Below are 24,511 nucleotides of genomic sequence, written 5' to 3' on the forward strand. Positions count from 1 at the left end.
CGACGGACGTTTCTCATTCAAACCATCGCACATTTCATAAATATTTTCGAAATTTCAAACCAGTTCTGTCATAAATAGCGTTGACTAATCCCATCAGACAACCTTGCACTACTTCTCCTGGACTATGTGACTTTAAACTCCTAGATTTAAAAACAAAGACAAATGACTCAGGCTATCGGCATCCTACGTTTGAGAAGATCTACTTGTCTCCGGGGGCTGTGCTCTTCCCGGCTTGACTCAGCTTGTGCCCATTGCCCAGCAGCGCTTCTACAGAATCCTATCCCCGGAATGACCCTTTGAAACTGCATTAATTTGCTACTGTGAATCAAAGTTAAGCTTGTCAAACACACTCATGCCAGGGTCCTCAAGCAAGCCCGGCACTCGGCAAATCCCTAGAGAAACATCAGCGTCACCCTGGAAGACCTGTGGCCAATCGGCCCGGAGGCTCCAGGATTTCAACAGCATGCTTAAGAACGTGCATTCTGGCCAGGTGGTGGTGCACACCTTTAATCGAAGCACTCAGGAAGGCAGAGGCAAGGGGCTCTCTGTGAATTCAAGGCCAGCCTGGTCTACAAAGCAAGTTCCAGGACAGCCAGAGCTGTTACACAGAGAAACTGAGTCTTGATAAACCAAAATAGATAGATACATAGAGATATAGATAGATAGATAGATAGATAGATAGATAGATAGATAGATAGATAGATAGATAGATAGATAGATAGATAGATAGACAGACAAACTTGCATTCTAGAGCCAAAGTGATAAGCCCAGTTTCAGCTCTGCCTCCTCAGCCGTGAATCTCTGGGCATGCTATTTACATGAATTTCAGCTTCTCCCACCAACACACTGGACTCAATACTGACTAGTCCACAGTGAGAATTCAGTGAGTTGAAGCATATGATCACATATGAAGTAGGGTACCTAGTCCATGCCAGGGTTCTCTTTCTTAATAAGTACCTTCCATTAGTGGGGCACGTTCGAGGTTTAGAGACAGATGCAGTTAAGTTCCATTCCTCCAATTCAACTTGACACGAATCATCAGTCAGGCTATAAGCTCACCTTTAAAATCCTAGCAAAGAGAGATGGATTAAGCGGTATTCTTTGGGGGAAGAATCCTTACTTAGGCGATTTTCAGTTTGACTCACATGTTAGCCTATTTTATCTTACTACAATAAAATGGCTGAGGCTAGGTAATCTTATAAAGAAGGGTTTATTAAACTAACAGTTCCTGAGACTGAGGGGCTGGTGATGGTCTTCTACCTGCAAGATAAGTACAGGGCCTCCCCTGGCAAGAAACCAGGAGCCCCCCATCTCCCTCTCCCCCTTCTTATAAAGCCCCCCAAATTCAATTCTGAGGACTCCACCTCTCACAGGCTCCACCCATCAACAGTGCAGATTAAGTTTTCACCATCACAATGCTTCACAACAGAGGTGAAATGTCAACACATAAATCCTTGAGAAACACACGCAAGCCATTATCTAGAACCGCGGTAACTGGGCGGCAATGCAAGCGCATCTTAGTATTCAGCAAACAAATTTCTCCAAGAGATTTCCCCAGGCACGCCACAGGGCTCCAAAGCAGATGCACAGCAGATGCCCACAGCTGCCAACATCAGCATCGCGCCGCCCGTGCTGGGAGGGGAGGAACACAGCCCTCTGTGCCCATCACCCTGCTGACTGGGCTTGCAGAGCCTTCTGCAGCCACTCTGTCTGCTCTGCAGCGGTCCACAGCCTTGGACACGCCCAGCGCAGCCAGCTACCAACTTCAGCTTCCAGACACGTCAGGCTGAGTGTGCCTTCCACCCAGGTGGCGGCGGCGGCGGCGGCGCCTCATTACTGCTCCAGATTCCCTGGACAGTCTGAGTCTGCTACACAGCCAGCATGCATTCACTCAAAGGACCCGGGGTATGTGCGAGTGTGCAACGTGCTCACTTTGCAGAAGGCAGCTCATAAAGGTTTTTGTAAGATACTTGCCCCTGCCAGGGGGGTGTCCACGGGGGCGACCCACCTGCGGGAGAGAATGAAAGGGACGGGAGACACAAAGGAAGACAGCAAGACAGGGTTCTGATCAAGCTGCAAATTTTATTCTCCTCAGCAAGGCTTATATAGCATGGGAGGGGGGGGGGCGCAGGAAGGAGGGAAGGGGTGCACGACGTGCCGGACGTGCAGCTAAGGGGAGACGTGCAGGTTGTGAGGCTGCTAGGTGATAAGGTCACTGGTCAGGACCCATTGTTCTGTTGCTATGCTACCTGACCTACCTGACCTGTTCTTTATGTTTGGGGGCATCTGGTTTAGGGCCTGTGGCTTGTTCTCTGGCCTAGCTAGTACTTTTCCATGGTTCATGTTTGGTCCCTGACAGATACTTATTTTAGGGATGTGAAAGCTGGCTCAGAGGTTAAGGGAACCAGCTGGTCTTCCAGAGGACCTGAGTTTGATTCCCAGCACCCACCTGGCAGTTCACAACCTCCTGTAATTCTAGTTCCAAGGCATCTGGCGCCCTCTTCTGGCCTCCTCAGGCACTGCATGCACACGGTATACAAACATACATGTAGGCAAAACAATCATACATAGAAAATAGAAACAAGTGTTTCTAAAGATACTTGCTTTAAAGGAATCAGTTTCCCTGACTTTTAATTGTGCTTTTTCCCAACCCTGTTCTGCCTGGGAACATCTTTTTTCCCCAGCACTTTAATCCCAGCACTTGGGAGGCAGAGGCAAGCAGATCTCTATAAGTTCGATGGCTAAGTAAAGATGCTCACACAAATGGAATTTACAAACATAATTTAGGATCTTCCAGAATCCTTAGCCCTCCATTGAGATTATACAAATAACTAACAGGTTTCTTATCTTGGAGCGGCCCACTCCTTTTATCACCTTTCTCTACTGCCTATCCCAACCCCCACCCCCCAAAAAAAGCCTTAATACTAGTACACAGAAGGAGGAAAGAAAAAAAAAAAAACCAGCACAGAAACAGCTCCAGGACACCTCATGGCCCCTGGAGAACAAACAAGCTTCAGGCAAGAAGAAACTGCCACCTCTCCAGAACACACTGGAGCTTGCAAATCAATGACCGTCCTACTTAGTAATGCATTCCCCTTCTCTCTGGCCACAGGGAGACACTCGGTCAGCTGTGGACACACACAAAACAAGGTAACTGTCATCTAAAAATATGAACCCTGGGTAGACAGGCAGGCAACTGTTCTCTCTCCAGTGATCTCAGAAACAGCAAACAAATCATCGTGATAAGGAACGGGACGAAAATTGAACACTCGGCATGGGGTTTTTTAATTTGACTGTATCTGTCTTGAGTTTGCGCTATAAAATGAATCAACTGTCTAAAGTCTTGTCTCCAAGATGGAGACATCAAGAGATGCCCACCAAGAGTAAAAGTTCTCTGTAGCAAAATTAAGCTTCATTTTTCCAAGTCCCTTCTGCCTGCCATGTTTCACGTTTTAATGTTAAGAACAATCTCTGGGCAATTTATGCATTTAATATTGTTGTTGTAAACAGAGCTGATCAAAACCCATTGCCACAAAGTTATGAGCTGAACCTGGGGACGGGGTCCCCGGTGAGACCAAAACAATGCCAGGCCCAGTGGGGCCTTCGCAGACCAGTTGTGAGCTTGCCACTTCCGGAACAGAGCAAGAGGCAGCCATGCCGTCTATGCTGTCCTCGGACCTTGAAAAACTAAGTCTGGCTGGATTCTACCTGTACCCAAACACTGGCTGGCGCCCCATGGCCGAGCAGACCTCATCATTGTCAGGGTCTCACGTCCACACGGAGCTTCATTTCCATCTGTCTTTCCAGGTGAAGGTTTATGGCCGTCCTAGCTTCATTTCTGCTCTGTGAGAAAACACCTAACAAAAGGCAACTCAGGGGAGAAACAGCTTCTTTAGCTCACAGTTCCATCAGTGTGGGGAAGCCAAGGCAGCAGCAACTGGAAAGAGCTGGTCACAACCGAAACCACAGACAAGAGCACAGAGAGGTGCTCAGCTCACCTCCCCCCTCCCCCGCCCCTACTTGTACACTAAAGGGTCCCAGCCCAGGAAGTGGCACTACTCACACAAGATGAGTCTTTTCCACCTCAACTGACCCAATTAAGGAAATCCCTCACAGGAATGCCCTAGAAGGCCAACCTGACCAAGGTAGTCCCTAGTTGAGACTCCCTTCCCGGGTGATTCTGCACTACCTCAAGTTGACAATTAAAACTAAGCCCGACAACAGGCACACTGAAAACCTCTTTCAGCCTCCTGCTGGGTCAGAACCATCAGGGACCAGGCAGGCATCCAGTGCCACCACCCGCTCCAAAACAACATAGAAAGGTGCGTTTGTCCCTGGGTAGGTGTTTAGGCGTGCGCTCTGCCTCTCAGCTACCGCCCAGTTCCACGCCTGGGGTTTCCGCCCACGGAACAGTTTCTCCCGGCCTTCTTTTCTCCACCCACTCTTCGCTGTTTACACTCCACCTGACAAGGCACTGTCTGTCCCTGTAAGTCCCCTCCACCCCCCACGCCCCACCCCCCAACACACACTCCAACAAGGAGCCCAAGCAGGGAAAGAGGAGGACCTGCATTGTAAGAGATTTCTAAGGAGAGTTTCACAAAGGACCAACGGCTAGAGCTGCAACCTAGCAAACAGAAGTCCGGAAGAGAGATTAAAAACCCAGCTCTGGACAGAAGACGATGAGCAAACATGAAGGGGCGCCATGGTGCCCGCATAGAAAAGCCTGGCTACCGCAGAGGGCTTAGGCCGGGACGTGGAGAAAGGCTGGGATGAGCGCGCGGGGGGGGGGGGGGGGGGGGGGGGGGGGCGGCTCTCCAGGTCAGAGGGGCAGATGATGGGCCGGGGAGCAGAGCCCAGGGTTGTCTGTGCTCCCCAGGTAGGGACCGGGCGTGGGTCCTGCTCTCAGCCAGCTGAGCCCGCATTTCTTCTGAGGACCCTGTCAGGCCTGCTCCTCCTATTATAGGTTTGTGTCGAGTCTGCTTTTTGGAACAGCTGTTTCCTTCATAGAATATTCCTCTGTGGCTGTAGCCCGAGTGGGCTTGCCGGATCGGATCGTCTGCAGCGTTTCTGCGCGATCAGCTTTTCCAAAGAAGCTGATGCCAGAGTCGACTCCAGCACTTTCTCCCGCTCCCCCTTGGAGAGCAGGTGACTTACTTTTTACTAACCTAAGGCTTGCTTTGAGTCTTAGAGATGACTCTCAGGAACCTTGACAGCAACCACTGTGTAACCGTGAAGTATGAGAGGAGTATCTAGAGAACAAACTACTACTGTTTCCAGGAACATAGCAACAACGGTGGGTTTGTGTATTCCCTCAAGTGCATAGGAATTGGGTTATGTAACAGAGTCTGCCGGATCCTGGCATACATTAGTAAAGTTCTCAAACACGCTAAGCACTAATCAAAACAATTTAACTTGCGGTTTAATAAATAACAACAAAGTTGTTAGAGGGAAAGAAACCGTATAGCAGAATCCAAAATAAAACAAGTCAATAGAGAAAACTCATAACCACGCTCCTTCCTCCTGCCTGCCCTTCAGCTCCTTCTGTTCCCAGTCACTGTGGTGATTAACACTGATGGCCAATTCTAGGATCGAGAATTTTCCAGGAGTTAAACTTGTGGACATATCTGTGAGGGAGTTTCTAGATTGGGTTCCTCCATCAGGGAAGACCCACCCTAAATGTGGTGGCTCCGTTCCATAGGCTAGGATCCTGGACTGAATAAAAAGAAGAAAGTGTGTGTTGGAGAGATGGCTCAGCAGCCCAGAGTACCAGCTGCTCCTGTGCTCCTGCAGAGGACCTGCATTCAGTTCTCAGCAGCCATGCCGCAACTACAGTTCCAGGGGGAGCCGATGCCCCCTGCTGGCCTCTGTAGGCACTACATGCACACGGTGCACAGACAAACAACAAAAACAAACAAACAAACAAAAAACAAGCAGATAGATGATAGATAGATAGATAGATAGATAGATAGATAGATAGATAGATAGATAGATAGATAGATAGATAGAGATAGACAGATGGATGATAGATCTAAAAGGAAGAAATTGAAGTGGGCAGAGCCTGTCTCTCTCGGCTTCCTGGCGACAGACACAGCTGCCTCACACATCTACGCCTGTGCTTCTGCATGGTGGCAGACTACACCCCTCACACATCTATGCCTGTGCTTCTCCATGGTGGCAGACTACACCCCTCACACAGAGTCAAAACAAGCCCTTCCTCCCTGAAGCTTCTTTGTCTTCAGTGAGAAAAGGGACCAACACAGCCATGGATTTTGGGTTGTTTCCTCTACATTATGAACAATATCAGCTTTTCACCTAACCCAGTTTCTCAGCCATGGCACTGCCGACCTTCGGATGAGCAAACGTTGTGAAGGACAGTCCCGTGCATGTCAGGACGATCAGCAGCATCCCTGACCTCCAATCGTCACATGACACACTGGCAATCATAATGTCTCTCCATACTGACAAGGACCCACTGCAAGAGGAAGAAGAATCATAGAGTTCTAGACCATTCTGGCCTGAAATACACACCCGTCAATGGCAAAGAGACTGGTGGGGAAGGAAGCAGGCCACAGCAGCACAAAAACGTCAATAAAAACATCTACTGCAAGATCCCTCTGACGGACTTTCTTTTCATCCCAATAATCACAGGCATGGTGGCACGCACTTATAATCCCCGCACTCAAGACACTGAGGTGAGAGAATTCCAAGTTCGAGGTTAGCCTGAACTGCACATGAAACTATTTAAAATCAAATTGATTTTTGGCAACTCTACTTTTATTTTAAATAAATAAAATCAACAAGTATAAATAAAATAGAAACATCAAAATATAGATAAATATAAAACAAACAAAATTTAAATTTTTTAAAATTTAAATAAAAAACCCATGACCCAGAGTGTCACTAAATTCTTATACTCTCTTCTACATAGCTTGCTGATGAAATGTCAATGAGCAACTAAGATAACATGATATCCACATAGAAAAACAGAACAAAGGGGCTGGAGAGATGGCTCAGGGGTTAAGAACACTGGCTGCTCTTCCAGAGGTCACAAGTTCAATTCCCAGCAACCACACGGTGGCTCACAACCACCTGTAATGAGATCTGCTGCCCTCTTCTGGCGTACAAGCAGAACACTGTATATATAATAAATAAATCTTTAAAAGAAGAAAAGAAAACAGAATAAGGAACTGTATCACGGGACTTCTACTACAAAGCCGCCTGACGCTAAGGAAGTTGTACGCCATGAAGAATGATGTCCAAGCATCCAGATCCTCCAATGAACCATTGCCTCTGCATCTCAGCTCCTCTGTGCACCACTGAAGTGGGGGGGGGGGAAGCTGTATATCTTCCCGACCCCTCCCATAGAGATGAGTAAAAAAGCACTCTACCCCAGAGTAGCAAGATTCTCAGTTGCTTCATCCGATCTACAAACACTGAGTAAGCACCCAACACATGTCAAGCGGCCATTGTCTGAAGAGCCAGGAAAACGGCTGGGAACAGACCAACAGAATCCCTGCCAAGATTCCACTATATAAATGGAAAGATAAAGAACAAGATCTCAAGGGCAGTGGTGGCGCACGTCTTTCATCCCAGCACTCGGGAGGCAGAGGTAGGTGGATCTCTTCAGTTCAAGGCCAGTCTGGTCTACAGAGTTCAAGGACAGCCAGGTCTACTCAGAGAAACCCTCCCTGTCTTGAAAAAAATAAAAATAAATAAATAAAATTAAAAAAAAAAAACTTCACTGGCAAGCAGAGCAGATCTTACATCGTGTCATCAAAAGGCCATTGGGTTCCTTCTCCAGTTGTTATATGGAACCAAGCTAGCCTGTCCGAAGCACGGCTATAAATGGATCTCCCTGTGTGTAATCCCAAAGTTTTTGCCCTAGGAAACCACTGCCAAGGGACCGATGTCGATTCAGGCTCTTGATTCGAGAAGGAAAAAAATCCACATTGTGTTCAAAATGTATGAGTGGAAGCAGCAACCTCACCAAAGCATTTGAAAACCAATCTACCCATCTTCAGTTCTTCTGCAGTTTCTGGGATCACTTCAGACGGGGTGACCCCTTTGCCACCATGACCATGACCGGGGACTTTACCAAGGCTCCAACTGCAATTCGTCCGTAACGGGCAACCTGCTCAGACACCACACAGGTGCCTGCTTCCTGTTGCTGAAGTGAATCCATTTTGTCTACCTACCAGGATACTTACCCAACTAATTACCAGAGGCAGCACAGTGCCGACAGGACCCTGCCCCCTGTCTGTGCCCTGGTGACCTAGTTACTAAAATCTGGCCTCACATCAAATGGACCACAGAATTAATCCTCCACTACAGAGGCTGTACAGCAGTGTACAGACAGTGGTCCCGGAAGAGAGCATCCCAGAGCCCCCTCTAACAAAGGGACACAAAGAGGCTTATGTGATTGCTATCATTTTAACAGAATTGCCTATGAGACACTGACTGTAAGTCGTCCCCCACCCCACCCCACCCCCAACAACCATTTCCTAATATTCCAGGCCCTGCCACTATGGATTTACATATTCAAATATTTGGTGTTTTCTTCTGCAATTTCAGCCTAAGGAATAAATATATTAGAAAACAATTGCCCTCACTCTCCCTAAACGAATGCTTTCTAAAAACCTGGTACATCTAACTTATTCCTGAGAGTCATTTTATTTTATTTCTTTTAATTATATTTGTTTATTGTGCAAGTGTGGGTACAGGCTTGCATGTGAAAGTCCAAGGACAATATGTGGGGGTCGATTCTCTCCTTCTCCCATGTGGGTCCCGAGGACCAAACGCAGGCCATTGGCTTGGAATCAAACCCTTTGATCCAGTAAGCCATCTCGCTGTCCTCCTGAGGGTTGTTCTAAAGCAGAAAAGGAGCCTTATACACACTGGAGTTTTTTTTCCCCAATGCTCCAGATATGAAGCTATTTCGGTCACGTTTGGCATCTGGGTATTTCAGAATCAGAGTGGAGAATCAAAAACAAAAACAAACAAACAAACGATCTAACAGTCTCTGGGTAGCCACAGGTGCCTCTTGTCTTACTTATTTCCAGGATGGCCCCGGCCTTGTTCACCTGTTACCCTCTAGTGACAGAATTATCTGCTCCGTTTGGGACAAGACAGACTAGTCTGGATTGCAGAGGACCACAGAAATGATTTCTGACCTTGTCCTGGCTAGCTTGTCAACCTGACAGGAGCTAGAGTCATCAGAGAGGAGGGAGCCTCGGTTAAGGAATTGCTGTAAGATCTGGGCAGAAGGCAAGCCAGGTGGGCATTTTCTTAGTTAGCGATGGAGAGAGAAGGATCCCGCCTATAGTGAGTGGTACCACCTCTGGGCAGGTGGTCTTGGGTTCTATAAGAAAGCAGGCTGAGCGAGCCAGTAAGCAGCACCCCTCCATGGCCTCTGCATCAGCTCCTGCCTGCAGGTTCCTGCTCTGTCTGAGTTCTTGTCCCGACTGCCTTCAGTGACGGACTACGATGTGTTAAATATAAGTGGAATACACCCTTTTTTCCCAAGTCATTTCCGGTCATGGTGTGGTGTCACAGCAACAGAAACAACCCTAACTACGACAAACCTAGCAGAGAGGAGTCTGCCCAAGGTCCATGGGTTTAGACAAGTGAGTGGAACCTGGCTGCAGTCCCAGCTCCCCTCTCTCCACGCAGGACACACCTCCTGCCTCCGGCTGTTGTGAGAAATGAAGAACATGAGGTGTGTTCTAGACCCCGAGCAGCACTGAGCACAGCGCCTCCCTTCCCATAGAGGTCCTGACCTTGGGAATGGCGTAAGGTCCTTCTGACTAAGCATATACCAAGCAGGGGACTAGAGACCTAACGGTCCCCACCACGGAACAGCCCACTCACTTCCCTTTCTAAAAAGCTATCCATCCTGGTTAAGTCTCAGTTCCAGCCAGAGATACATATCTTTACACAATCCTCAAACCCAATATCCTCTTAAAAATAAGCGGCATGCATTAGTTGGAATGCATAGTGATAAGACGCATCAGACCAGCATCAGATCTATCATTCTGTTTCATTTTAACATTCATTAAGCTGCTGCTTGCAAACATTTCCCTCGGTGTTTTCTACAAACAAATGATCATCCTCCCTGCTGAAAGGTGAGGGAAAATGAAACACAAAATTATTAGTTCAATATCACAGGTGCCAAACATCAGCTCCAAAAATGTCTCCATTTCCCTACTCTCCATGGTACTTTAAAGACAAAGGGAAAACCAAACACAATAACTCAGGGTAAGCTGAGAAGCAAATTCTAGAGGGGGTGAATACCATCAGCCTCCCTGGTTCCACTTTCCTTCTGTTCTCTCTCTCTCTCTCTCTCTCTCTCTCTCTCTCTCTCTCTCTCTCTCTCTCTCTCTCTCTCTCATAAAAAATGATTTTCTCCAAAATGTTGATTATTTGTGTGTCGAGAGGGCAGGGAGATTCCAGACATAAACAACAGAAATTCACCCAAAATCTCACTGATTCTTCCTCGGCTTCTATATTAACAGTATCAAGTCCTGCACCACACCAAGACAGGGAGGACCCGGGTCACGAGTCTAACACAGGAATGGCATGGGTGTTCACAGGAGTGATGGTCACTGCCCAGGCCTGTTCACAGTTATTCTCAAGGCAAGATGTACAGACGCGCTGAGCAAGGCATCCCCGGGAAAACTGCTTTAGAGTCCCCATCCCACAGGGCAGGCCCTGGAGTTCCAGGACCCAGGGAAGCGAAGCTATACATCTGAGGCCATGCATTTTATATGTGTGGTTTGACATGCTTTGTTTCAGCAACGTGTGTGTGCACACATGTGCAAGGTGTGTGCACATGTCAGCATATACGCCTGGAGGCCAGAGATCAAACGTGTGTCCTCTATCACTCTCCACCTTGTGCTTTGAGATGGGGTCTCTTTCTGCACCTGGAGCTTGCCAATGAGCTAGACTGGCTCCCCAGTGAGGCCCAAAGGCCCTCGTGTCTCTACTGGCCTCCAATGCTAGCATTACAGATGTGGACCCTGCTTTTTATGTGGGCGCTAAGGATTCTAACTCAGGTCCTCATGCCTGAACAGCTGACTGAGCCATCATCTCCCCAGCCTCTCTCAACAACTTTTCAATCACTAATCATATGCTCCTACCTCCTACCTATCTATCTGGCCCCAAAGCACTGTGCCCCTTCTCCCGTATCTGCCTATCAATGTCCACCAAGTACATATCAACGCTGAGATAATAGCTTTCAATTTCATCAGAAGATTCATTATGAAAACTTGCAAGTAAGGAAGGGCTGGTCGTTATGAACACTCAACATCCTGAAATCCACTCCCTGGTCCTAAAGATAATTCAGGTTTAAGCAGTCTTTGGAAAAAGTACCACACAGCTGGCAGCTCACCTGACTGAAGGGATGGGATCTGAAAATATTCTTTAGAACACTTTCCTAGTTTGCTTTCTGCTGCTGAGATGAAACACTCCCCAAATCTGGGGAGGAAAGGGTCTATTTCAGCTTATATTTACTGTCTATCACCAAGAGAAGGCAAGACAGGAACTCACGGCAGGAGCTGAAGCAGGGACCACAGCTGCCTTCCTTACACAGCCCAGGACCACCGGCCCAGGGATGGCGCTGCCCACAGTGGGCTGGACCCTCCTACATCAGTCAACAGTCAAGAAAATGCCCCACAGACAGGCTCCCGGGCCAAGCTGAGAGAGGTAATTCCACAAACGAGGTTCCTTCCTTCCGGGGTGCGCCAAGATGACAACCAAGCACAGAACTACAGGAATTAGACAGGAAGTTCATTTCAAAGAGTTTCCATTTTCTTCCCTAATTTTACCCCCAGAAAGATCAAACTACCCCAAAACTATAGAAGCTTCCTACACGTCTGTTAAATTCCTTTCAAACCACCTAAATGTCCAATAAAAGCCATGCCTCAAACTCCTAATTCCATCCTCCATCTCCTATGACTAGAACGTAATGAAAAGCTCCCTTCTCCACCCACCATGAATTAGGTCCCAACAGAGCAGAACTGCCTGCAGGGCGTTCAGACTGCACTGTGGGGAAGCCACACTTAGGAGGCACTCGCTGCTCACATGGACTTCCATTATTTTTTAAATTGTATCTTCCTTAAAATTTGGATGCATTCCTGATAGGTAATCTGACCATTTGCATTATAATTTTCTAGCATATGGTAATAGAGATTCTTTTTCCAACGATCGGTTTAGTTCAACAAATTTCCAATTAGATGGGAATGAAATGTCATATGGAAGGAATGCTTTTGTCTAATTTGCACATAATGCCATATGGGCTACCCACTACCACACTCCCCCCTCCCAAAAAGCTCTCCTCAAATGTCTGAAACTCTCCGCGGCCATGGTTGCTCACTATAGCTTCTGAGACTGGTTAAATAGGTTTTGTTTAAAGAGCACTGACCCGCCACCCAGATGGCTTTGTTCTCTTGGGTTTGGGTTTTTGTTTTTTGTTTTTTGTTTTTTTCATTCATCTGTTTCTATTTTTGAGAGAGAGGTAAGGCGGCTCAGCCTAAACTTACTATATAGCACAGGCTGGCCTCCAGCTGGCAGTAATCCTCCTGCCTCTGCTTTTCAGTGCTGGTTCTGCACGGAGTTTACCACGTCCCGTGTGCTGCTGCAGCCTCTTGCCCCATTTCTGTCTGTCGTTGTGACCACAACAACAAGATAACCTTTTGTTGCGGTAGAAGATTAATTACCACTAAGGAAGAGACGTCTATTGCTTCTTTAAAATCATTAACAAAACATGAAGCTTGAACTTGAGTTCCAATTGCCATCTGAATGCATTCTTCACACTTGTAAAAAGACAAAATGAAGTAAGTTTTTGTGTGAGAACTCATTTTCAGTGGCTTATTTGATTAATGATATCACTTACAAAAATAAATAAATAAAAACAGTGGCAGCTATTGACCATGAGATGCCAGGAAGTAGGAGGAACTCAAGGGGTGATTGCAAACAGAATAATAAACCAAAGAGTGTGTGCGAACTCACCTTGACCCTCCAAACAAGCTTCCAGGTCACTGGTGACGATCTGGTCTAACAGACAATCCAGCTGTGGAAACCTGAGAAAGAAAAAGACAGAGGAGACACAGGAAAAAGGGTTAGCAAGTGTGCTTGTGAGCAACAGCATTGTGATAACGCATCCTGTTGAAACGGAGTTCGAGCTGAGTCCTATACAGTAATTACACCAACTCTTCCCATGGGTACCATCCCATGAGCTCCTGTGGGCTAAATCTAGGAGCTGGGGGCTACTTAATCTTATTTTCTGATTAATCCTCTGTGGATTACAGGACTACATTTTCTCTCTGTCTTCATCCCTTGAGTAGTTAATGATCTGAAAAATGATCATTAAAACCCTCGCAGAAATGAAATATTTGAAGAAGTTGACATCCTTTTTGTCGGGGGAAAGATGCCTCTCATATGTGATGATTGTGTCCATTTTGTGGCTCCTCATCATCTTAAATGCTACCAAATTTATCCTCATCCATGTTTATTTTATTTTACTTCAGGAGAAATTAAGAATCAACGAACCCTACAACATTGAAAATATTATTTAATGCTTTAAAAAGCTATTTCCAAAAAAATTAGGAAAAAATTGCTTTTTTTTTCCCAATTATACAACAAAAAGATTCGCTGAGTAGTGGAAAAGATATAACATTCTATCCAAAATCCTACCAGGCTAGATATCACAACATTTTTTACTATTCTTGGGTTGATTGACACAAGAATCAATATTCAACCACATTCACCTGAACAAAATGGAAAATTCAAATGTTTTCTGAAAAAAAAAAAAAAAGCCGCCAGGCGCACGCCTTTAATCCCAGCACTCGGGAGGCAGAGCCAGGCGGATCTCTGTGAGTTCGAGGCCAGCCTGGGCTACCAAGTGAGTTCCAGGAAAGGCTCCAAAGCTACACAAAAGAAACCCTGTCTCGGAAAAAAAAAAAAAAAAAAAAAAAAGCCAAGATTAGAGGGATGATATTATAGACAATTAAATTTATTTATTGCTCAAAATCCCTCAATTTTCTCCCAAGTGTCAGCGTTTAGGTGCTCTGCCCATCACCAATGGTGCTCAAAAGACAATGCAGGAATCCTCTCTCAATCTGGAAGTTTCTGTGCAGCTTTTCAGTTCTTTCCTCCACCCACAGCCAGTGGTAACGCCTTCCCAGCGTCTGCCCTGCGGTGCAGGAGGTCTCCCTCAAAGGAGAGCTGTGGCCAGGGGGACAGGCATGGAGGAGGCCGAGGAGGGGAGAGAGCTGGGCCGAGAATGGACGACAGGGAGTGGAAACAGAGCAGGTGCCCACGTGGGAACCACACACACCACACTGAGGAAATGAAGCGGGTCCAAAGCCAAGCCCAGAAGGAATGAAAAGAGTTCACTCATGTCTGATAATATATTAATAGCCTGTCTATCTTAAGAACTACCACAACACCCCCACCCACGCCACTACCGCATAATTCATAGTACGCACAGCACTGTTGGAACGCAAGGCCAACAGAAGAGCAGCCATGTGAGTCCCTAGGTACCAAAAAGTTACGTCTTCAAAAAAAACGTGTTTCCTTCTGAGTGGGAGCAAGGAAGGGCTGAAAGCATTTCCCTCCCACCAGGAGACCCACGAAATCAGCAGCTTACCACTGGTCCTTCAGTTTTATCTGGGTTATTTTCACTTAGTTTGCATGGAAGAGCACCCTCCTGCCAAATAAACCTACTGATCTCTTGAGTACCGGTCACCTGTTTTCTGTCCCCTTTTCTAAGCTGATTCTGTGAGGATAGAACCTGAGATCAAAATACAGTGCCAACACTGCCACTGGAACTCCGCAGAGCAATGAAGGAGTTTCAGTCGGCAAGCTAAGGAAAAGCAATCCTTTCCTTCAAGTCTCGTCAGAACTCTCCAAGAACGTCAGGGGTCATTAAAGGAGGCGCCACGTCAAAGTAGCATTCAGAGGCCCCTCCCTCTGCAGTGTCCCTAGAGTGGCTTCACCTCAAAACAGAGACTTTGTGACAGCGACCAGGGCAATGCGTAAAGTCAGGCTGTCATCAACAGGGGTTGAGGGGGAGCCCTGATAACCAGAGAAAAGCAGGCGGTGACGTTATGGATGGCCACATAGAGCTACCGGAAAGGAAACAGCTCTGACCATTTGGAAGTACACAGCCCACGGCAGAGAGCAGCCCAAGAGTGATGGTTTGCAAATAAAGAAACAGGGGCTCAGAAGACAGCACAGAGCAATACGACCTACGTTCGATCCCTACCACCCACATAAAGAGCTGGGTGTAGTGGTGTCCTCTGCACTAGGGAAACCGAGGCTCACTGGCCGGCCAGCCTAGCTTAATTGGCACATGCCGGGTCCCAGTGAGAGACTCTGTCTCAAAGCACAAGCTGGACCAGCTCTTGTGGAATAACACCCCAGGCTGATCTCTGGCACACATGTAAGCTCACACAGGAAAACACATATGTAAGAGGATAGACAAAGTAAAGGTGTCCTGGCTGGTCTGTGAAGATTATATATGCATGGGTGAGAGCCAGGTTAAATAAGGACATTCTGTGGAGGCTCACGGGCAGCAACTGGTCAACCTCATACAGAGGAACCCTGGGGCACTGGGAATCTCCCCTGCGGCCAGAGTGGCGTCCACAGACCATGACCAGCAACAGAACATGGAAGCTGATGTAACACCGAGACTCATATAGAGATGGAGATAAGACTTTGCATAACCAAAAACAGGTATTTACACACACAAAACAAAACACTGGAGGAACTCCCAGGTGCCAGCCCTCAGCTTGATTCTTACGCTGTCTTAGTTAGGATTTTACTGCTGTGAAGAGACACTGTGACCAAAAAACAAGCTGGGGAGGAAAGGGTTTATTTGGCTTACACTTCCACATTGCTGTTCATCACTGAAGGAAGTCAGGACAGGAACTCAAACAGAGCAGGATCCTGGAGGCAGGAGCTGACGCAGAGGCCATGGAGGGGTGCTGCTTACTGGCTTGCTCCTTAAGGCTTGCTCAGCCTGCTTTCTTATAGAACCCAGGACCAGAAGCCTAGGGATGGCTCCACCCTTCATGGGCCAGGCCCTCCTCCATGGATCACTAATTGAGAAAATGCCTTACAGCTGGATCTCATGGAGACATTTCCTCAACTGAGGCTCCTTCCTCTCTGATGACTCTAGCTTGTGTCAAGTTGACACACAAAACCAGCCAAGACATGCTTCAAGGACGTATATTCTTGTTCTCTGGGTGCTCCTGGAGTGCAGGCACATTGAAGAACCAGGATGAACTTATTGTATGGAATAAGGGAGATGGTCTCTATAGTCACAGGAGTCACGGGTGGGAACACCTCTAGTCCCCGAAATCTTCATAATACCCCTGGCATTTCAGAACCCCTGTCTTGCAGAAGACAAATGGAAATGAGAAAAGGCAATGCCTTGTCTGCATGTGAAGCAAGAACATGCGCCCCACTGCACGATTCCCACAGCTTGCTAAGAGGAAGAGCATCCAAGCTCCCTTGCAGGTGGCTTCCTGTAGCTCAGCCCCCAGCTCCAGCCCAGCCACACCACTCCCTCCGCAAACCACTCGCCTGCCGGCTCCAGGTAAACCAAGCTCCTGAGAACACGCAAACGGCGCTGCTGCACAAACCCCTGCCTTTCCTCCTGCCTTCTCCTGAAGTGCTCCGCCCTCCAGCTCCGGAAGCGTCACCTATCAAAGCCCTTCTTGTCCACCTCAGCCTGACCCACAGGACTGACCACTTCCTCCATTAGATTCCGTAGTAATGAGAACAAGGACACCATGCCTGTCCGAAATTATGGATGTTTCACCACAGCAACGAGTTGTGTGCTTTTTGAGAACCAATGTGAGTAAGTGTCTTAGGATTAATAAATGCAGTGCGGGAGATGACATCAGAATTTCGTGCACACCGTGGTATGTTTCTGGAAGCCTAAGGTCCACTGTAAAAGACTCCAGTGTAGCAGCCATTCACTCAGATTCGGCTACTGAGTACCTGAAATGCAGCTTTCTTAATATAAAATACAGGGTTTTGAAGCAGAGGCAGGCAGATCTCTGAGTTCCAGGCCAGTCCGTCTATAGATTGAGTTCCAGGACAGCCAGGGCTACATAGAGAAACCTTGTCTCAAATAAATAAATAAATAAATAAATAAATAAAAAACAAAAAGTAAAATAAAATACAAGACTTGGGGGTTGTGAGATGGCTCAGCAGGTGGAGGAGCTTGCCGCCAAGCCTGAAGACCTGAGTTCTATCCTTGGAACCCAACTGACTCCACAGAGTTGTCTACTGATCTCTACACATGTGCCAGAGAAATGTGCATTGTGTATATTATGACTATATTAGATATGAACTAATGAACTACACTGTGACTAACTCTGGTTTTACTTGTCAAGGCGACTACCAGAAGGCATTACATGTAAGGCTCACATTATATTTCTGTTGGATAGAATGACTCGATAGGCAGAGGCAGTCTCGTCTGTTTTATATAAACAGATGAATAAGAAAAGGTTTGCTTTTTTCCTATTTTCACTTTTTTTGAGGATTTCATACATGAGTATGCATTATATGATTTCTACATCATCCTCTCCCCTCCAGCTCTTCCTGTGCCTCCTGCCTCTCTCACTCCTCTTCAAATTCATGACCTCCTCCTTAATTATTATTGTTACACACAAAAAAGAAATAAAGGTTATAATATTAATTAATTTCTTTTGTTTCAGGAGTGTCCAACCTTTTGACTTTGAGACACGTGTCACTTGTAAAGTTTATGCTTCAGAACAACACAATCAAAGTTACAAAAGAAAGTCTCAATGTTTTAAGTAAGTTTACAATGTTAAGCCATATTCATAGCTAGATTTGGCCACATGCAGCCAGCCGCAAGTCATGGGCTGAACACTCCTGTGAGTGTCCAGGCTCTGGTATTTTGTTACAGCAACAGGAAGCCAGCAAACTCAGTGATGGTAATGGTTTTGTACAGAATAATTTTAATGTCGTGTAATGTACGCATCATAAAATCCACCACATCATAAAGATCGCCCCTGGGGTCTGTTGTTGGGGGATGAATGTTTTGAGAAGGGGTCTTGGAACATAGCCTAAGTGCTCAAAGTGCAGATCTTCCAGGCCAGAAAACAAGCCACAGTTTAGGAGAGTGTTCATAAGGGGAGTCTGGTGGGTTTGGTGAAGGACCTTTGTGAATGTCTTTGTGAATGGGTGGGTGATGGGTGATGGACAATGGATGGATGATGAATTGTGGCTGATGGATGACAGGTGACTGGTGATGGGTGATGATGATGATGAATGATGAATTATGAATGGTGGATGACAGGTGACTGGTGATGGGTGATGATGATGATGATGATGAATTGTGGAGGATGGATGACAGGTGACTGGTGATGGGTGATGATGATGATGAATTGTAGATGATGGAGGATGGATGACAGGTGATGGGTGATGATGATGATGATGAATTGTAGATGATGGATGACAGACAATGGATAGAAATAGATGACAGTGACTGACAATAGATGAGTGCATAAGGCATGTGCTGGTGGGAAGGGTCAAGATAAGATCTGAAGACATTCAAGTTCCAACATAAAGTAAAAATTGGTTCAGCAAAGGAGACCCACCTCAGCTCTTTGCAAGAGACTCCCTCTCAGGCACTGTTTAAAGGCTTTTGCCTGCTGATAAAACTGCCAATCAGACAGTCTGGTGGCTCATCTGGTCCTTCCCAACCTGCTTTGCTTCTTGTGGGTTATTTCCCAAGCCTGGGTTTGTTTGTAAACTATTTACATTTCATACTTGAGAGAGACGCTAAGGAGTTTTTACAGAAGGTCCCCAACAGAGCTAGTGCTCTCTGTTCCCATTAACATTTTTTAATGAGTATCTTTCTGTGGTGGTTTTTTGCTTCCTTCTTCCTCTGCAGCCTGCCTATGAGATGGGGGCGAGCTGCAGCCTATTCCACACATACCTTTGCCCAACGCTGTATTTTCTCCAGATTACCTCAGATCCAAAAAGAAGTTCTGAGAGACTACAAGACATAGGGCTGCTCTCCAGGATCCTGTGTGGTGTCAGTAGCTCTATGTGGTTTCAGAGGGACTGGGAAGATAGCTCAACAGTTAAAAGCATTGGCTGCTCTTCTAGAGGACCTGGGTTCGATTCCCAGCACTCGCTCACAGCCATTTTTAACTCCAGTTCCAGGGGTCTGATGCCCTCTTCTGGCCCCCATGGGTACTGCATTCCCACATGGCACACAGACATACATGTAGGCAAATGCTCACACCCATAAAATAAATTATTTTTTTAAAAGGCTATTTTATAAGGTAACATTTAAGCATAACTTAGCAAATGAAACAGTTTCAAGGATCATAGAAACATAGGTTTCTATAACTGGGGGCTAAGAGGGTGTCAAGAGAATCATCCCTATTTAAAAAAGAATCCAAGGGTCTAGCAAGTTAAGCATGATTCCACAGTTAAGAGAACTGGCTGCCCTTCCAGAGGACCTGGGTTCAAGTCCCAGTGCTCATATGGCAGCTCACAACTGTCCATGGCTCCAGTTCCAGGGGATCTGATGCCCTCACACCAACGTACATAAAATTAAATTAATTATTGGGGGCTGGAGAGATGGCTCAGTTGTTAAGAGCACTGGCTGCCCTTCCAAAGGACCCAGGATCAATTCCCAGCACCCACATAGCAGCTCCCACCTGTCTGTAACTCAGTACCAGAGAATCTGACACCCTCACACCAATGCACATAAAATAAAATAAAATTTTAAAAAATTCAAAACTACATATACAAACCTAAGTGTGACCACATAAACACATGGCCAGTGTTCCTCCCAGGGTCCCCCAAAGTAAGTCCAGGAGAGGGACCAGAAGCCCAAGATGCAGCCCAGCTTCCCAGCCTCTGGGCCTCTGCCAGAAGGTATAAAGGGCTATGGTGTTTCTAGCCAGCATTCGGGTCTCCATAAATTGCTAAACAGAACAGTTATCTATTCCAGCAGCCCTCCCAACACTGTTCTTATCTCCTGTTCACAAACCACCATCCCTGCTGTTCCCTCTCATTTGGAAGCAGCAATTCATTATAAAAACCCATGTGTCTGTGTGTGCATGTGCACTCAAGTGTGTGTGTGCAAGCACGAGCCTAGATTTTTTTTTAATCCATCCTCCCCCGCAATTTCAGCGCTGACAGCCTAGTTCCATGCCAATTATGTAACAGGCAAGGCAGGGAGTTTAACTGAGTACCGAAAAGCACCGTAGTAGGTCTTACATAAGCTCCCATGAAGCCTCGGTGAGCCCGCCCCAAGGTGTGGAAATGTGGACTTATAAAAGATGCCAGCTTTCGCTCAGTCCTTAAATATAACAGAAAGGCTTCCTGCCTGTGACTGACTAGTTCCCACTCTGCTATAGTATAAGAAAATGTCAATTCAGTGGGAAAAACAATCCTTGGTGAAACTTAATTATTTTTTTTTATCATGCAAACAAAAAGGAGCGCCCCCACAGGACTACTGAACTTTCAGGGCTCCCTCTGCACAGTGCACTGTACCCCACTAATCCCCCCACCCCGGGGTATTCTCTGTGGACACATCAGCTTTTCTTTGCAGAAAAAAACAAGTGAAAAAAAATTTACTTAGATGAAACTAGACACAGGCTAAAATCCATTAGCTTCTTTCTGGTCCAACACAAGTTTCTCTCCCTCCATTCCACCCGCAAGGCTGAGGTACCTCGAACCCACAGAGCCACACCTTAGGCCGCTAGGAGACTAAAAGAAGCGATGCTCACCAACAGTCTCACGTGACAATCACCAGAAAACCATAAACATAACAAACACCATCACCCTGAGCCAGTCAGAACAGAATATAGGGGGGTGGAAAACATGGAAATGCCTGGACATTTGCGTTTCCTATGCTTCTCACTTTCATCTTTTTACCTGAAAAATAACTGTATGTGTGAAGATATCTTTAATAACTGTTAACTCACAATTAGCCAGTTCCACGTGACAGCAAAATAAAATTACCTAATAGTTTAAAAGCCAAAAAGGCTGTGTGTGGGGAAGGGAAGGATCTATTTCTTTAAATCGCTTCCCATCGTTAGTCAGAGACGTCCCAGTGATTTGTATAACAGACTTCATAAAAACCTGTTCGTGTTTTAACCCTTGAAATTCTACCTTATGGATTTTTTTAAGGACCTCGTGTCGCCTTTAAATGATACCGAAGCCATCGCATGCTTATCCTGAAGTAAAGTTTTGAGCTAAGACAGAAATTATGGCTCCGATTTCCTGCACTCTTACATTCTCTGGTAACCGCTCTTAACTTTACCAACCAGCAAATATTTTTGTTAAGCTCTTACATAACAAAAGAGTGCAGGCGCCTCTGGCCCGCCGCCAAGCGTACTTCTCTGGGTGTTTGTATTTAAAATAGAACGGTAGTAGCATCACTTGCAAGCCTGTAGTTCCTTCCCTGCATAGCCTCAGAATGAAGGGGGGGTTGAAAAAAAAAATGGATGTAGCAAGCCTTACCATTCTAGAGCTCCAAGGAAATAACACATCGGTGCTAAATTAAGACGAAGACACGGACCGAATTATCCCGAGCCGGGGGTGGGAGGGGGAGGGAGCTCGCTTCGGCTAACCCGCTGTCGCCTCTGAAACACGGTGCTCAACCTGGCATCCCCGGAAGGTGCGAGTGGGCTGCAGCCTCTCTCCGGCGGAGCAGAGGATGTGGGCAGCGGGGAGCGGGCTCTCTGATGCCAGAGAAGCCAGCAAAAGGAGCCGCCTCCGCCCCGCTCGGCACCTGTCTCCAGCCGGATCGGGACGCCGGGACCGGAGTCGCTCACCTGGGTCTGGAGGAGCCAAGAAGGGTGTGCAGAGAGGCCAGGGCAGCCTCCGGGAGCATCCCGGGCCGGGCTACCTCCGCACGCAGCTCCTTCGCAGCTGGAGTTTGCAACGCGCCCACGCGTCCAGACTCCTGACCCACCCGGGTCTTCTGCAACTTGACAGAGCGCGGGCAGAGGTGGCGCAGGTGGCGAGCTTGGGGCACCGGGGTACCTGGGGCCGTGGCCGCAGCCAGCCCCCCTCTGCCCGCGCGCACTTCAGCGCTGGGCACCGCCCAGGCCGCCCGGCTCCGATCGCAGGGATGGCCGGGGCTGAGGACGCCTCGCCGGACAAAGACGCCGCTCCCGCCCACCCGCCAGCGAGGTGCGGTCCGCGGTGACAGCAGCCCGGCTGCAGCGGCCCAAGGCGCGCACCCCCTCCCGGCCGCCCGGAGATGCTCACGAGCCCCGGCGCCTCCTCTCGGCCGGAGCCCCGCGGCGGGGGGGCCGAGCGCCCTCTGCCGGCTGGACGCGAGCCTGCAGCTCACGGGGCCACGACGGCCCGGGAGCATCCAGCCTCAGACTCCCGGGAAGAGAGAGAGAGAGAGCCCGAGGTCGCCGACCTAGGGCCCAGACTCCCACGAGTGGGATCTGCTGTGGTCCACTCAGAAGAGGGAGCAGCTTCTAATTGTGCACAGCAGGAAGAATTGAGATCCAGGGGGAGAACCTGGAAGGGATGAAGGGGAGACCAAGGTGGTCTCTGCAAGGGTTTTGTGTGTGTGTGTGATTGTGTGCGTGTTAGGGGAAGGAGGGGGTCTTTTTGTTTGAGACAGTGTCTTGCTATGTAGCCCTGGCTGGCTTGGAACTCACAAGGCAGCCTCCTGCCTCTGCCTCTCAGCTGGGGTTAAAGGCGGAGGCCACCACCCGTTTGCCCCTGGAAGGGTTGTTGGGAAAAGCAGATGGCTCTTGTCTCATGTCTCAGAGCAAGTTTATTTCTGCTTCGTACGTGACAGCTTCCCTCGGAAGTCAACACGAGCACAGGTCTTGCAGGTCCCCTGAAAACGGTGCACCTGGGAAGCCTGGAGATCAGCCGGGCTTCGGCAGCCTCTGCTCCCCAAGGCTGGGGGCAGACTGAGAAGAATGAGGATGCGGGGCTGGCTGGCGGAGTGGGCTGGCTGCCTCGCTTGTTCGCTTCCTTACTCTCTTGGAAGTCGTGGGAAAGTGGGCTCCCTCCCCCCACCCCGCACTAATGTACGGAGCAAATTCCGATAATTTTATATCAGCTGGATTTTTGTACTAACCGGACTATGTAGTGAAGGGAAATCATGAAAGAGCACTTTTCACATGGCTGTCTTTTTAAATTATTCTATGTGGCCTCACTTTTCTCCTGGAAGAATCTAGGGCACATTTTATCGCTTTTCCTGTCACCTTCGGGTGTTAACAAGCAGTTTGACTTGCTGTTATTACAAAGTCCAGTCCAATCTAAATCAGACTTTAATCTCATTTCATTCATGCCTTTCCCATGCCCCTGCCCTAGCTCACAGACTCCCAGCCTGACCTAACCGTAACTGGAGCAGCCTCCTCCGCGCCCTTCACTTTCTTTCCTATTAGGGTGTTCTGTGAAGCCTGGAGCCCGGGAGGTGGCAGGGATGGGGTCCTGACTCTCCAGCTCCCTCCTCAGGCCACTCACACACCCTCACAGGTCCACCTGGCCTTCGACCATGTCTCCTCATGATGTCCGTCTAACTAGAGAAGCTCTGGCTAGCCTCTTCCTTGAGCCTCGTCAGGGGAAAATCTCCAGGTTCAGGACTATCCCCACACTCCAGATGACAGATGACATGCATCAGCTTCCTCCAGCTCCTCTTCCCGCCAGCCCTGATGGCACCCTGTGGAGCTCACTGGCCACCAACTGCTGAACCAACAGAATGACCTCCTAGCAAGTCCCTAGAAGAGACCATAGAAACGGGGGGGGGGGGGGGGGATGCCAGCATTTTGCTGGCTTTCTCTTTGTTTCCCGTTCATTCTGCCAGGGTCCCTAGACCATAGCATGGTGCTCTTCACACACTCTAGGTACTTCCTCCCCCTCAGAGAATCCTCCCTAGAGAGGTCCTCATAGGTACTTCCAGAGTATCCCACTCATCTCCTAGGTGGTTCTAAATTGTCCAGCTGACGATGAAGATTAATGGTTACAGGCAGTAACTGAGAAAGGGAAGTACATACCCAGGGCTGTGGTGATAGAGCATTCAAACAGCACAATCCAGACACAACATTGTCCCATGGAGAGTTTCCGTTGTGGGTTGGCCATGCAGACCTGGAAAGCCAAGTTGGTCTTGTTGTTTATTTGTTTGATTGATTGATTTGTTCTTAGTCTGATCCTGCCTGGGTATCTTCTCAGAATTCCCAAACTACAAGACACCTTTGTGCCCAGGAGCTCTTCCAAAATAAGCAGCATTTTTTTTGTTTGTTTTGTTTTGTTGTGTTTCGAGACAGGGTTTCTCTGTGTAGCTTTGGTGCCTTTCCTGGAACTCGCTTTGTAGACCAGGCCAGCCTTGAACTCACAGAGATCCACCTGCCTCTGCCTCCTGAGTGCTGGGATTAAAGGCGTGTGCCACCACCGCCCGGCAATAAACAGCATTTTAATACTTGTACATTTTAATTTAATTTGCATTTTAATATATTTTAATGCTGTAATGGGGAACTGT

General features: G+C 47.7%; 1 protein-coding gene across 2 annotated transcripts in view; it reads right to left on the reverse strand.

Annotated features, from left to right (window-relative positions):
• The window catches only part of Mtus2 (microtubule associated scaffold protein 2), a 380,312-nt gene extending 358,056 nt beyond the window's left edge, over positions 1–22,256 (reverse strand). The window contains exons 1-2 of one of the 2 annotated variants that reach the window (XM_042268368.2): positions 21,520–22,256; positions 13,006–13,076 (exon numbers count right to left, since the gene is read on the reverse strand). The gene's annotated coding sequence lies outside the window, so the exon portion shown is untranslated. The remainder of the gene's footprint in view (positions 1–13,005; positions 13,077–21,519) is intronic. The other variant, XM_042268367.2, reaches the window with a different exon arrangement.
• Between the last annotated feature and the right edge of the window lie 2,255 nt (positions 22,257–24,511).

Source organism: Peromyscus maniculatus, chromosome 23 (assembly GCF_049852395.1).
Source record: "Peromyscus maniculatus bairdii isolate BWxNUB_F1_BW_parent chromosome 23, HU_Pman_BW_mat_3.1, whole genome shotgun sequence".
In the NCBI taxonomy this organism is placed as follows: Eukaryota; Metazoa; Chordata; class Mammalia; order Rodentia; family Cricetidae; genus Peromyscus; species Peromyscus maniculatus.